The sequence below is a fragment of the Terrapene carolina genome, unplaced genomic scaffold, assembly GCF_002925995.2.
Source record: "Terrapene carolina triunguis isolate 2854851 unplaced genomic scaffold, T_m_triunguis-2.0 Scaffold34029, whole genome shotgun sequence".
Lineage (NCBI taxonomy): Eukaryota > Metazoa > Chordata > Testudines > Emydidae > Terrapene > Terrapene triunguis.
In genome coordinates this window covers 2,187,476-2,201,616 of record NW_020698380.1, presented here as the reverse complement: position 1 = coordinate 2,201,616, position 14,141 = coordinate 2,187,476, and positions in this window count along the sequence as shown.

The window sequence follows — 14,141 nt, the reverse complement described above, 5'->3', positions numbered from 1 at the left end:
GACAGACAGATTCCCTGTATCAGAATGCCAGGCTCTCCTAGGCTTAGTGTTCTGTATACTCCATGTCACAGATACGGGCAACTGATAGTATTGCAATGTTCCGCGGGTTCTTTTTAAAAGTAAAGAACGTGCAATTGATCTTCCTTACTTCTCCCATGTTCCCATTTGGAAAGGCCAAAGCTGTTCAGGCAGTAAGAAAGTTCTGTTGCAGCTGAAGAGCTGAAGCCTGGCCTCTCTGGGCATGTGTGCCCAAGCAGTAGAAGGTAAAGGAGCCCACTGGCTGGAAGTAGAGTATACTAGGCGAAGGGGGAAGATTTGAAAGGGGAGAAGAGTCATCCAAATGGCAACAATAAAGTAGCTTCATTGCAAGTTAAGGAAATGTTCCGAGTCAGTTTTAGACTGAAAAGTCTGGTAAGTAGTCAATCATATGGTTCCGTGACCTATTCTGTGTAAAGGGGGTGGGAGGTGTTAGAATTACAGTTCCTTACCCTAAATGCTTTCATCCCCAGATGCACCCATTCTATATTCAGGTAGAGTCTCTTACGAAGTTATTCAAGCAGATAAGCAAACCTGGATCACCATGAGTGAAAGTGGTGATCATTGTAAGAGGTAGATAAACAGATTATGAGTCTGCTTTCTCTTTGTCTCTCTCAGCAAGAAGAGAGACGTCCTTGGGCTCGTGGTGTTGCCAACATATTCTTCTCTATGAAACACTTCACCAGTTTTACTACAGTAATATCTCTTTTGCTTTCCAAATCAATTTTTTTAAGAGATGTGATGAAATAAGTGTGATAAGTGGCAGCATCTAGTTTTAATTTGCATAATCAATGCTGACTTGTAGAGGAATCTGTTCATATAGGCAGAGGACAATAACAAATGTACTGTAGTAACAAGATTTTAGTGGGCAGAAATAAGAACGTCTTTCTAATTTTGTTTTCCCAGCATACTAAAGCACAGGGTCTTTTTATGTTGCCTCCAAAGCATGTAAGAAGAGCTCTGTGTAAGCTCAAAAGCTTGTCTCTCACCAACAGAGATTGATCCAATAAAAGATGTTCCCTCACCCACCTTGTCTCATCAAAAAGTGTTATGTAATTTATGGACACCCCTAACACCAAGTCATAGAACAAGGGAACATCCGAACATTGGAACAAGACCAATTAGCAATGAGAGAAGCTAAGTGCAGGTTAAGCTGAACAAGTGGAATTTTATTAAACCCTGTGCAAAACTCTGTCCATGTGGCTGAGTTGCTTCCAGCCTATCTCCCCACATCCTTGTTCCATGGGTGATCAGCCAATAATAGTCCCTCCAGGGAACATGGGCACTCTCTCTTCAGTGCCACTAATCTTTATATGTTCCCTGGCAGGAAGAGAGAAATCCCAGCACTCCCAACCAGGGCAGAAAGTCTTGCATCCCCCTACAAGCATCTGGGCCCAGATCCATGAAGGTATTTAGGTTCCATTGAAATCAACGGAAGTTGAGAGCCTAATACCATTGTGTGGGCCTGTAAGAGTGTGGGCCTGTAAGAGTGTGGGCAGTCCCACGGTGGTGCTCTGCCTTAATTTCCCTAACTGAGGCAGCTATAGGTTCACTTTAACAGCCCAGGGCAAGGAGAACATACATTTCAACAAATAACGTGTAGGGTTTCAGGAGAGGAGTAATTACAGTACACCGTTTATAAGGTCTTCACCTCAGTGTCCTCATTCAGTTCCCAAACTTAAAGTTCACAAACAAAGTCTCTAGTTAGGCCAGTCTCCTAGACCCTGCAAGGAAAACCACCACCTGCTACATCCTGCATGATTCTACTCCCAAGTTGTCACTCACTTGTTCAACTTCATCTTCCTGTCTATATAGCCCAGCCCTAGGGTGAGGCAGGGCCTCTTGATGGCACACCAGGATATCCCAGCTGCAGCCTCCAGCCTGCCCCTTAAAAGGGGTAGTACACTCCTTCACAGGGCCCTCTTTTCCATCTCTCTTTCTCTCTCCAGCAGCCTGTCATATCCTTTTCCCAAACACTTGTGCAAGGAGAGGTAAAGGAAAGCTACTTAACCCTTTGTGTATATGACAGTATGTAGGTCTGCTGCATGCTGTCAAACATCTCTCCCACACAAAGCATAGCACATAGTACAGGGTGGGGGGAGTCACGCCCTTTCTCTCCCTCTCCTCCCCACCCCCTGGAAAAGAAAGCAGTATTCAGATGTGCTGCCCTATAGGTACATCATGAAGGAACATGGCTGTAGAGCCCAAGTATGCTAGTTCTGGTATCTTTGATGGCCTGCAATCATGGAAGATGTGCAAGACCAGGGTCAGAGGGATTATTAGAAGGTTGTAGTGCTGGAACTATCACCCATTTCATGGCTAGACACTCTTTCTAGTATGGAGTTCTCCTGAGAACAGAGCTTCCATACCACTTACCTCCTCTGACAGGACTGCGCCAAGCCCCACATCAGGGACAGCTGTTTATAGGATAGATACTTTGCAGAAGTCAGTACAGTTACTGGACAGGAGACTTATGGTCTCCCCAAAAGCATCTGTTCCTATCAGTTTCCAGGGGGCTTTCTTGTGAGGTCCATCAAGAGACAAACTATATAGTCTTGTATATTTTATATATATTATACACGCACTTTTTCCCCAGCCATGTTTGAGTTGCTGTGTATGGAGAATAACAAGTTTATAGCAGAGAAAAAGCAGCATTAGCTTGAGGTTGCAGGGGGCATTGGAGTTGATAAAGGTGCCTGAAAGTAAAAAGGAAGGAGGTTTGGGGGCAAACAGAGGGTACTTGTGGCATCAAGACAGTGAGAGAGGATAGGGAAGCCACACCCTTAAAAGAAATTGGAATTTAATGAAACAATTGAACAAAGACTGGAAGTCTCCTTCACTTCCCACAGCGGTTGATTGGATCTGAGCAATATGTAGCTTGGCTGTATTACAGTTATTGTCATTTAAAATTAAATGGTAACTTGGAAGCAATCAATTACCGTATGATTGTATTGGTATTTATGATGAGTTACGTAGTCTTCTCAAAATATAAATACAGCTTTATGGACCTGCTCCAACTCTTGTTGGAGAGAATGGATCAAGGCCCATGTTTCCTTAATGCAGCAAATACAACTAGTGCCCAGTCCTGTAGGCCAGTGGCTCTCAACCTTTCCAGAATACTGTACCCCTTTCACAAGTCTGATTCGTCTTGTGTACCCCCATGTTTCACCTCACTTAAAAACTACTTACAAAATCAGACATAAAAATACAAAAGTGTCACAGCACACTAGTACTGAAAAATTGCTTATTTTCTCATGTTTACCATGTAATTATAAAATAAATCAATTGGAATATAAATATTGTGCTTACATTTCAGTGTATAGTATATAAAGCAGTATAAACAAGTCATTGTCTGTATGAAATTTTAATTTGTACTGACTTCGCCAGTGCTTTTTATGTAGCTTGCTGTAAAACTAGGCAAATTTCTAGATGAGTTGATGTACCCCCTGGAAGACCTTTGTGTACCCCCAGGAGTACGTGTACCCCTGGTTGAGAATCACTGCTGTAGGCCAAACTGAAATGGGAGTAGTTTCATAATTATGACAGAACTGAGGCCTGATCCTGTAAGAGTAGCTTGAACTTCCACTGAATTCAATGGGCATCGAGGGAGCTCAGTGTCTTGCACAAGTGGCCCTCGAATGAGTAATATGTTGCCTTTATAAGTTTACATAGGACCAGATTGTGTCTCTGGCTTCACTTTTGTGGGGAGATGTAGAGAGCTCCCTTACATCCCTGCATTGGCTAACTCCCTCATCATGAGGCTGGAACATTCCTCCCACACGTGGGTGGGGAATGGGCAGAGCCTTGGCTTTGCTGGCATTCCTGCCAGGGGAATTAACATGCGTGACATAAGGGGCTGGGGCAGACTGCACCCCCCACACCCTCCACAGCAAGGGGGAAACCAGGAGCCAGGTTGTGACTGAATCACAATCTCATTCCTGGTCTGCTCCTGAGGCAGCATGGTAACTTCCTGCCCCTTCTTCGTGGCTTGCAGAAAAGCACAACTGAGCCCATGTGTGCACAGGGGGGTGTATACACACATACACAGCTCTACAAGCTCCTTTGAAAAAAACGGAAGAAAATATCTAAAATCAGAAAAAAGTATATTGTAATAAAGTCTTGACATTTTCAAATGAGAACTCTTGACCTTTGCAATACTCACAATAGAAATGGCTTTCCTAAAGTAGATGTTCCAACAGAAATAGATCCTAGCAATACATAAACATACCATCGGTATTTAAGCCTGACATTTAGGACCAGAATCTGATGGCAGATGCTATGGGTCTAGTAAACTCTGACAGCCTTTTGCATGTGGGGACAGATGTTAATCTTGTGAAAAAAGGGATAATACACATTGCATGTCTCAGATTAAACAAGTTTGAGAGCAGAATTTGACACTTTTACATGGGTACGATTCTCATGGACTTCAAAGAGTACTATATCCATTTAACCAAGAGCAGAGTTTGGTTCTTAGTATGTATCTAAGCTTTTGCTACCAATTTTAAACCCATGAAATTGGAATTGACATTTCAAAATCATTACAGTAGCTGAAAACTTGAACCTTTGTCTTTGCTACCAAATGTATTCCCAGCATATGGCCAAGTCAAAAGACTAACATTACACCCATTAGTTAGTGAATGAAAAGTGCTTTGAAGATGAGTCATGATAACTTTATTATTATTTCCATATTTTTGCCCACTGTTGCTCTGATATTGAAACAATGTGTGTCAAATCTAAAGCATTACCTCATGCATTCCATCTCACACTAGGCCCCGTTATCACGTGCTGCTGTTGTTCTCTCTTTGTCTATGGTTTTTGGCTTATTTTTTAAAGACAGAAGTTAGCAATATTGTAAATATGGTGGCAAGCGTATCCGGACACAGCTGTACAAAGCACTGCATTCTTGGGGAGAGACTGTGACTTGGATTACATGCCTCTCTAGGGGAGAAAGAATTTGAGTGGAGCCTGGGATTTGTCCTGGAGCCAGCACAGGGGATGGTGTCTGTGTGTGCACAGATAGGGGCATCATAGCTTCTGCAAGTACAAGGCAGCAGCAAATCACCACGTCCCACGCATCATAGCAAGGGGGAAGCAGGAGGGAATTGTGGCTTTGAGGGTTGTCTGAAGAACAATGCCTTTTGGGGGTGGCGCTGCTTCTGCCTCACCCCTTGTTCATGGCGGTCCTAAAAGCGCAGTCTAGCTTTAGTGATGGTTAGATTCAGAAGTGAAAAGGCTAGCACAGACAAGTTGTACATTTGGACCTGGCAGACAACTCAAGAGCCACATGCTCTACTTCAGTGGGTTCTCAACCAGGGGTCCAGCATCCGCTGGGAGGACATGAGCAGGTTTCAGGGGGCCCGCCAAGCAAGACCAGTGTTAGACTCGCTGGGGCCTAGGGCAGAAAGCCTAAGCCCTGCCGTGCAGGGCAGAAGGCTGGGGCCCTGAGCCCCACCATGCAGGGCTGAAGCAGAAGCTTGAGCAATGTAGCTTCACGGGGGCCCCTGTGGTGTGGGGCCCCAGGCAACTGCCCTGCTTGCTACCCCCCAACACTGACCCTGGCTTTTATATACAGAAAACAGTTGTGGCACAGGTGGGCCGTGGAGTTTTTATAGCATGTTGGGAGTGGGAGGGGGCTCAGAAAGAAAAAGATTAAGAACCCAGGTCTACTTTTACTCATGCCTGCACAGAAAGGGAGCAACGGACTCCCCAAATGGCCAAACCTTTAGGAGCTGCTTCATCACATTGTCCTCTCTAGACTAGTGGTCCAGCCACTGGGGTCATGACCATATTTTCCATTGTAACCTGGTATAGCTAGGAATAATGAGGGCAGATGTCACAGACCTCACAGACTTTGAGCCCCCTCCCTACTCCACCCACCTCTGAATCCCTCCATTCCCTCTGCCCAGCAATGGCAGCCTAGATGCTGTGTGTGACATTGTACTCCTATTGGCTAGTGGGCTACTAGTCCCAAGCCCAACCCTCGTCCTGTCTGTTACCATAAATGCTGTGGTGCTGCTTCTGTAAGCAGAGTGCACAGGAGGGGATCTAGAACCAAGGGGAAAGGCACACAATATGCTCTCCCACCACCATGTAGTTGCCTCTATTCTGCCTAGCTCGAAGAGTGGGGGGTGGCCAGATGGATTCTGGGAAACAGCTACTTTATGCAGCATGCTCTCCTGTTAGGGCCTAATTCAAAGCCCACTGAAATCAACAGGCTTTGATTTCAATAAGTTTTGGATCAAGCCCTTAGAGCAGCAGAATTTGCATGTTTCATATCAAATTCTGTTCCGGTTAGGGGGCTTTTTCTGGGGGCAAAAGGGGTGAGAAGATGTCTTGCCTTTTCCCTCTGTGCATGCTTCTGCTCCCTTCTACTCTACTGTATTTAAGGGAGAAAGGAACATAAGAACCAAATTGCTAAATGAAGGAAGAATTTGCTCCTTTAGATGTATTAAAGTCAGGGGGGTTGCATGCAAATAACGGAAGGCAGAATTTGGCTCAAATTTTTCCCTCTTCGTGAGATATTATTTCTGATTTGTATCTGCCTTTATAACAGCTGGAATCATTATTTGCTGTAGATGGTTGAGAGACATGACAGGTATTGCAGGACACATAATAAGCTAGAATGAGTAGTGATGTTAATTCGATACCATCAAAGATGAGGCTCATCGTAAAATCCCATTATAGTCCACAAAAGCAGCCCCGAGATTGCTGAGAAAGTCTTGAATAGATTTTGTCTAAGTGCACACATCACTCAGCATGGCATTCTCAGCCCACTATTGTACATGTGCAGTCTCCGTCTCTGCTCCCAGTTGCATTGGGCCAGATCCTCAGCTGGTGTAGCTCTGTTGATTTCAATAGCTCTACATCAACTTACTTCAGCAAAGTATCGGACTATTTGTTATGGCCTGGCTGCCTTGAATTTTATTTTACTGCCTAAGCTAGCTCCAGTAATGAGGAGGCTGGTAATGACCCCAAATTGCATAGGTAAAAATTCACTTCTCTTTTGGTCCAGTTTCCAAGGCTGCAGCTTCTATGCTGCTCTAGAGCACTTAGGGTCTATATGCTGAAAGACATATGGGTATATTTATTATGATTTCCAGATGGAGGATCTGCATGTGCCCACATGTACACCCCTATCTCCACAACATTCCAGGCAGGGAGAATACATCTAAAGAGAAGGCAAGACTGGAGACAGGGATAATTTTTCCTCCAGCATCCCCATGACAACTCTCACCACTGGAATGACAACTAGGGATTTATTGATAGATTGCGTAGTCCATGCAGCTGGGCACCCCATTCTCAGTGGTGTTTGTGTGGGTCAGGGAAAGGCAAGAGGAAGCTGACAGAACAGTGCAAAGTGGGAGGACTCATTTAGTCAGTTTTAGTGAACCAGGTTTCTGAATGTTTATTATATTAAAAAAATGAGTCTTGCAGAATTGATTTTTTCAGTCAGGTTACCATCAGCTCTAAGCTAGGTACGTGCCCACATATCCAAGATCAGGCTATACTCCCATGGACAGCAGGATTTGGTCAATTATATCCTTTTAATTTGAAGACTTGCATTGTGGTCTCACTACACTTTGCTACTCTGACAGTCATCAAATGGTTGCAAGCAAACAAAACGTGAGCAAGATGTTAAGGGTGCTACAGATTCTGATTTACCCTGCTGGAGAGACTGCAAAATGCATTGCAGGGACAGATGTGGAAATATGCAGTAGAGCCTCGCTAATTGACAGTTTGTGTGATGAGACTAGTAGGTCTTTAAATAAAGAACTAGTAATAAGGGGTCACATTTTGGTATACAAATATACTACAGCACAACTGCCACCATATCAAGTACATACTACGTGACTAGAGTACAATTTACAATTCCACAGCCTCACTTTAAGAATTGATTGTTAGATTTCCATAGTTGCAATTTGCCTACTGGTTAATACTAAAAATTAAAGCGGTTCTTCTGTATAATCTGTATCCTCAAGTAAACCTCCTGTTTAGTGCCAGAGTGCTCAGGTCTACCCTTGGAAACACACAGCTGGCTCCCATTTCAGTCAGTAATACTGCACATGCACCCTCTATCAATTAATTATATCAGTTTCCTAAGGAGCCGTTCGGCAGCTCCCCACCCCAGGTCACCTCTGCTCCTCCTCCTCCCCGAGCACGCCGCCCCCGCTCTAATTCTCCTCCCCTCCCAGGCTTGCGGCGCCAAACAGCTGATTGGCGCCTCAAGCTTGGGAGGCAGGAGAAGTGGAGCGGCCGCTGCGCTGGGAGAAAGAGTCTGAGACGCACATGTCAGCGCGCTGCCGGCAGCCCAGCCCAGGAACGCCGAAAAAAAAAATTGGGGGCACCGCTTTTTGGTGCCCCCAATTCTTGGCGCCCTAGGCAACCGCCTAGTTTGCCTTAATGGTAGCACCGGCCCTGAGTCTACTCCATTGAGATCATTTCGGACAACAGATTCTTCAAACTTTTCCTTGTAATTAAAATTGAAATCTTGTGCATAGGCTATACTTGAAGAAATTATGTTGTAATAAGCTAAGTGTCAATGGGACAGGGAGCAGAGGGGTTTAGATGGGTCGGGAGTTCTGGGGGGGGCTGTCAGGGGGGGGGGGGGGGTTGGATTGGGCGTGGGAGTCCCAGGGGTCTGTCTGGGGGTGGGGGTGTGGATAAGGGTTGGAGCAGTCAGGGTACAGGTAGGGGGTAGGGTCCTAGGGGGCCAGTTAGGATGGGGGGAGGGTCTCAGGAGGGGGCAGTCAGGGGACAAGAGGCAGGGAGGCTTAGGTGGGGGTGGAGTCCTGGGGGGCAGTTAGGGGCAGGGGTCCCAGGAGGGGGCAGTCAGGGGACAAGGAGCGGGGGGGAGGGTTGGGGGTTCTGAGGGGGGCGGGAAGTGGGAGGGGCAGGGGCGGGGCTAGGGCAGGACGGGGGCGGGGCTAGGGCGGGGCTCCTCCCGTCCTCTTTTTTGCTTGCTGAAATATGGTAACCCTATTAATTGTTATGATTATACAGGCTACTGATGGGATGGGGTCAAGTCAACAGCTCAGCTCCAAGGTTCCATGTTAGCTTGGGCATCAGTGCTTGAAAAGCTACCCATGGTATTGCTGCCTGAGCAGCACTGCCCAGAGAACTGAAGTAGGAGCAGAGATGGATCATTTAAAGTAAGGGGCTGGCCTCTTACCACCACTTCTTCATAAATTATAGAGTCCAAGGCCAGGAGGGACTATTGTGGTCATCTTTCTGGTCTGACCTCCTGTATAATACAGACCATAGAACTCCCCCAAAGTTATTCCTAGAACAGATCTTTCAGAAAAACCATCCAATCCTGATTTTAAAATTGTCAGTGATGAAGAATCCATGATTGTTGGGAAATTGTTCCGATGGTTAATTACCCTCACTAAAAAAATTACACTATTTCTAATTGAACTGTCTAGCTTCAATTTACAAACATTGGATCATATTATACCTCTCTCTGCTAGATTGAAGAGCTCATTATCAAATACTTGTTCATCATGTAGATACTTATAGACTGTGACCAAGTCACTCCTTAACCTTCTTTTTGTTAAGCTTGATACATTGAGCTCCTTTAATCGCCATAAGGCAGGTTTTCTAATCCTTTCATCATTCTCATAACTCTTCGCTGAACTTTCTCCAATTTATGAACATCCTTCTTGAATTGTGAACACCAGAACTAGGCACAGTATTCCAACAGCACTTGTACCAGTGCCAAATACAGAGGTAAAAAACCCTCCCTACTTCTACTCATTGATTATTATATTCTAAAAAACCCTGGGGTGAAGAAGATTTAACCTCGTGGAGGCTGTGGTGCATTATCATTGAATAAGTACTTAGTTCCACAGACCTTGAAGAATTCCATGACAACACATGATGAGATGGAGTGTTAATATTAATAATTCAAGGGTAAAAATTGTTCCATGGCTGTCCCGACTATCCCAAAACCAAGCAGTTGATCTGCGATATGCTGCAATTTCCAGAAAATAATCTTTATTAGAAATATTGCCTGAGGTCAGTGTTCAAAACTTACTGGTTGTTTCACATAGCCATTACCAGTCTGTAAATCTGTACACAGATCAGTCAGCCTTCTTCGCAGTAAAGAAACAAGTCTGTTGGTACCTGACTTCTACCCCTCTATTGACTTTTGTGCAACCTCTGATGCCACCTGATGAAACATGGGCACACTTTGTGGCTCTAGATATACATCACAAGTATTTTTATAGAACCAGAATGTGGCAGCCCCCTTGTGGGTGCTCAGAAGAAAGGAAGGCACAAGGAACATTCCTCGCTTGCATTTCCTGGGCAGGAGTCATCCACAATTGCAGTCCTCACACTCACTTGAAGAGGCAGCAAGTGTTCAGTCTAACAGTTTTCCCAGAGCTGCTTCTGGGACAGGTGCCCTGCACCTTCCCCAATGCAGGCTATACCAATAATCACTAGAACCAGTGGAACCTGAGCTCAGTCATGTGACAGGGCTCTTGGCTGCAGTCACTTAATCTGGGGCTGCATTACAAAAGGTTCATGCCACTCACATGACAGAGGTCAGCATCTGTTGACACCAGTGGTTAATGGTACATTAGCCTCTGTCTAATGGGCATGATTGAACATTTATTTATTTATTCAAAGAATCCAAACAGCTCTTCACAAACCTGTGCAATAGAGGGCTTCCTTTCCATACAGCTTTAGGCGCTGTTACAAGCAGTTTAACAAAAAAGGATAAAAAAAAATCTAGGTAAACTGCCCATACCAACCCCCAGTGCTCCCTGATAAAAACTGAAACATCCCTGCACAAACCATTCTTTGTATTTCAACCTGCTCCCTTAACAAAAAAACCAACAGAACCTGGAAGAGTGCCTTGCAGTGTGGTATGAGAGCTAACAGTCTTGGGCTCTGACCAACCGAGTGGGGCGAATGAGTTTCAGAGCTGAGGAGCCTCAACGGAGAATGCTCTGCCAGCAGCCTTTTGCACCAGAGGGTTTTTACTTTGAATTCTGGAATGACTTTACACAGAGAGAGGAACATCCTTACAAGGTTCCGTACCACATAAGACTTGTTAGGTCAAAACAAACCCCTTCAATTCCACCAACCAACAGGCTGCCAATGCAGATCCCAGAGCAGCAGTGACGATAAGCCAACTGCATAGCATGTGGTGTTGGGACAAGAGCTTGACCTTTCACTCCTGACACACAGGCTGCTCCATAGAGAGCTAAAGGGGTAGTTTTACCAGAAGAGAGCATCTAAATGCACCCAGGTATGTGACATATTGCATCCTGTAGTGGTTCTCTCAGACAAAAGCTAGTACCGTATACAGAGACTTTGCACAGGCCCTGAAAATTCAAAGACCGCTACTAAATATGAACAAAGAAACTAGTTACAGAAGATACTAATGGGTATTTAAAACTTCAAATGAGTTATCCTGATAAAGGCTCATTGTGTCTGAAACACTGGCTATTCTGATGCTTTCCGTGTAAGCACAATGCCTTAGGTTTGTAAATGTTTTTTAAATTAACAATTAGAGGTACTCAGTACATCTATGTCGGACGTACAGCTCCCCAAATCCTGCCATTAGCAAGCTCTGGGTAATGTGTAAATCCTGATGGATCCTTCAGGGGCCATCTCTGCTGTGGCTGTACCAGAGTCTTGGTTTGGAACAAGGAGAGGGTCTACCCAAAATATGAAAGCAATACAAATATTACACCAGCCAAAAGGTTCTATCACCCTCCTTTTGGACATGGGCATAGGTGGAGGAGAAAGAGGGCATTAGAAAATAAAACAATTAAAAATAAACTGTTTACTGGGTGGGAGGGTTGGGGTTTATTTCCTATAAAAGCCAGAAGCCTTTATGACAAGGAAAGCGATGATTCCTCAGTGTCTTCTGTACCTCCATCTCTGAGAAGTGCAGTGATTAAAGCTGACACCTTTCCGGGAGCAACTTTCCTCTGCTGCCAGTTACAGTTTCATGATCTGTGCTCAGACGCTTTTCATTATTGCCCCCAAAGGATTATTTGTTTCCTTCTTTCTATTTTGGTGGCAGTTGGGGACTGCAGGCATCTGAATAGTACGCACCCTCCCTGACCCTGCCTGGCTCCAATTCCAAGGCTCACAACAAGATCATCTCTTCTTTACCTCTCTGAGACTTAGACTCCAAATGTGAACAACTTGCTCCTCCATTCCTGCCCACCTCTTTCCTATACACAATACAGGTGGGGGGGTGGGGGAGGGCTGGTTTTGTTTTTTTAGAATCTTTCATGCAAACCACATCTCGACATGGCCTCCAGAGTTGAATAATAAAGGGCAGCAGACAACATATAATGGAAATCCCAGAGAGCATTGGTATAAAGGCCACTGCATGAGAAATACATTTAAGCGCTCATTCATAGAAGGCTGGTAACTGAGAGTTAAGAGAGATGCAAGAGAGAAGAGATTTAATTTAAGATGAAAATTGAAGACAGAGTTAGTGAGGCACAATATGTACAATCTCATCCTCCATTCCACAGAGCGCACAGACCGTGGGCTGCAAAATGACTCACAAAAGGGCACATAAGGCCTGGTAATAGAGCTGTGAGAACAACAGATTTTTTTGGTTCCCTGGCAATTCCCCCCACCCCCACCCCAAAAAAAGGCTTTTGGGATCGAACCAAAAAAAGATTTAAAAATTTGGTGGATCAGAAGAAATAAATCTGTTTCAGGCTGAATGAAAAGTTTCACTGAGATATTTTCAAAATGAAAATTTGGATTTTGACAATTTTTAAAAAAAATAAAATTAAAAGGAATTTTGAAACAAGAAGCTGTTTCCAACCGCCCCCTCCCCCTCCCAAAATCAAAGCATTTTGTTTAGAAAATGTCAAAGCAAGACAGCAATTTTTCAGATTTTTTTTTAAAGGGGTTTTCTTCTACTGAACCAATTTGGCAAAACATACATGAATCTGCAAAATATTTTGCTGTCACCCAATCTGCATTTTCCACACATCAAAAAAAGCTTTGGCCAAAATATTTTGCCCAGATCTACATGGCACACGGTATAAATAACGCAGACCTGCTGCATGGGAGGAGGGGGACAGGACAACAGTGTAATGAGGCCCACACCCCATGAAGCTATGTTCCCAGAGGCTCTTTCCACACCAGTACAGAGAAAGTTTTGGGAGCAAAAATGTGGCTGATCTATACAGAGTCATTGGCCAAATCCCTCCCTTAGTACAGTAGGGGGCTCAGTGCACCACACAGTCATCTGAGGTCATAACAGACTACAGGTGTTGCCAATTTCCCTTCTGTCAAACAAGCCCATTCAGGCTTGGCCCAGGGCAGATTTGTTCCTTAATAGCAAGAAAGAAACAGTGGTCAAAAGCAGCAATTTTATCTGTGTGAAGTTTCACACAATTCATCAAAAGGGAACCATTGTCTTTTCTACTTATACACTGTTCAGGATAGGGACTGTCTCCTACTGGGTGTTTACACAGCACCTAACAAGGGGGCCTCTGATTCTGGGTACAGCTTACCTCCCTGGCCAAACGTAGGCCCCTGGCTTAGTTTCCCTCTTTGCTGGTCCAGGGACTCACTCTGCTGATGATAGGGGTAACTTAATTTAGCCTTCCAACTCAATGAAGGAAGGGATGGACTTGCCCAGAATCCAAACAAAAGACATCATTCCTCTCCTAAGGGCTTCACAAGCCTTCATCCCTTGATTGCAGGGCTGTCCACAGCTGAGACACAGGGGATCCTCTCATGTCAGCTATTACAGACACCGCCTTGCCGCCCTAATGAAGCAGATATACACTGCAGCTTGCTTCCTATGCTGGCTGGCTTGCCTGCGAAGTCTTCTACTTCAGTCCCACCATAGGTGCATCTTCATCTGAAAGCAACTGAAGGAAAAGCAAAACAACAGCTTCAATTGAGAGCATGGGTCTGTAAGGCAGGAGCACACTAGAATGATCCTGTTCTAGTTCTGGGTATTGCTCAACTCCACTATCTGCCCAGGCTGATAAGAAAAGGAACACGATGCTTCCTTCTGACAAGACCAAAGCACTCTGCTCCCAAGCTCTTCCTGAGCCCAGCTGGAAATGCTTCCCTCAATTAGCAAGCACAGCATGTTCCAGGGGGGTGGG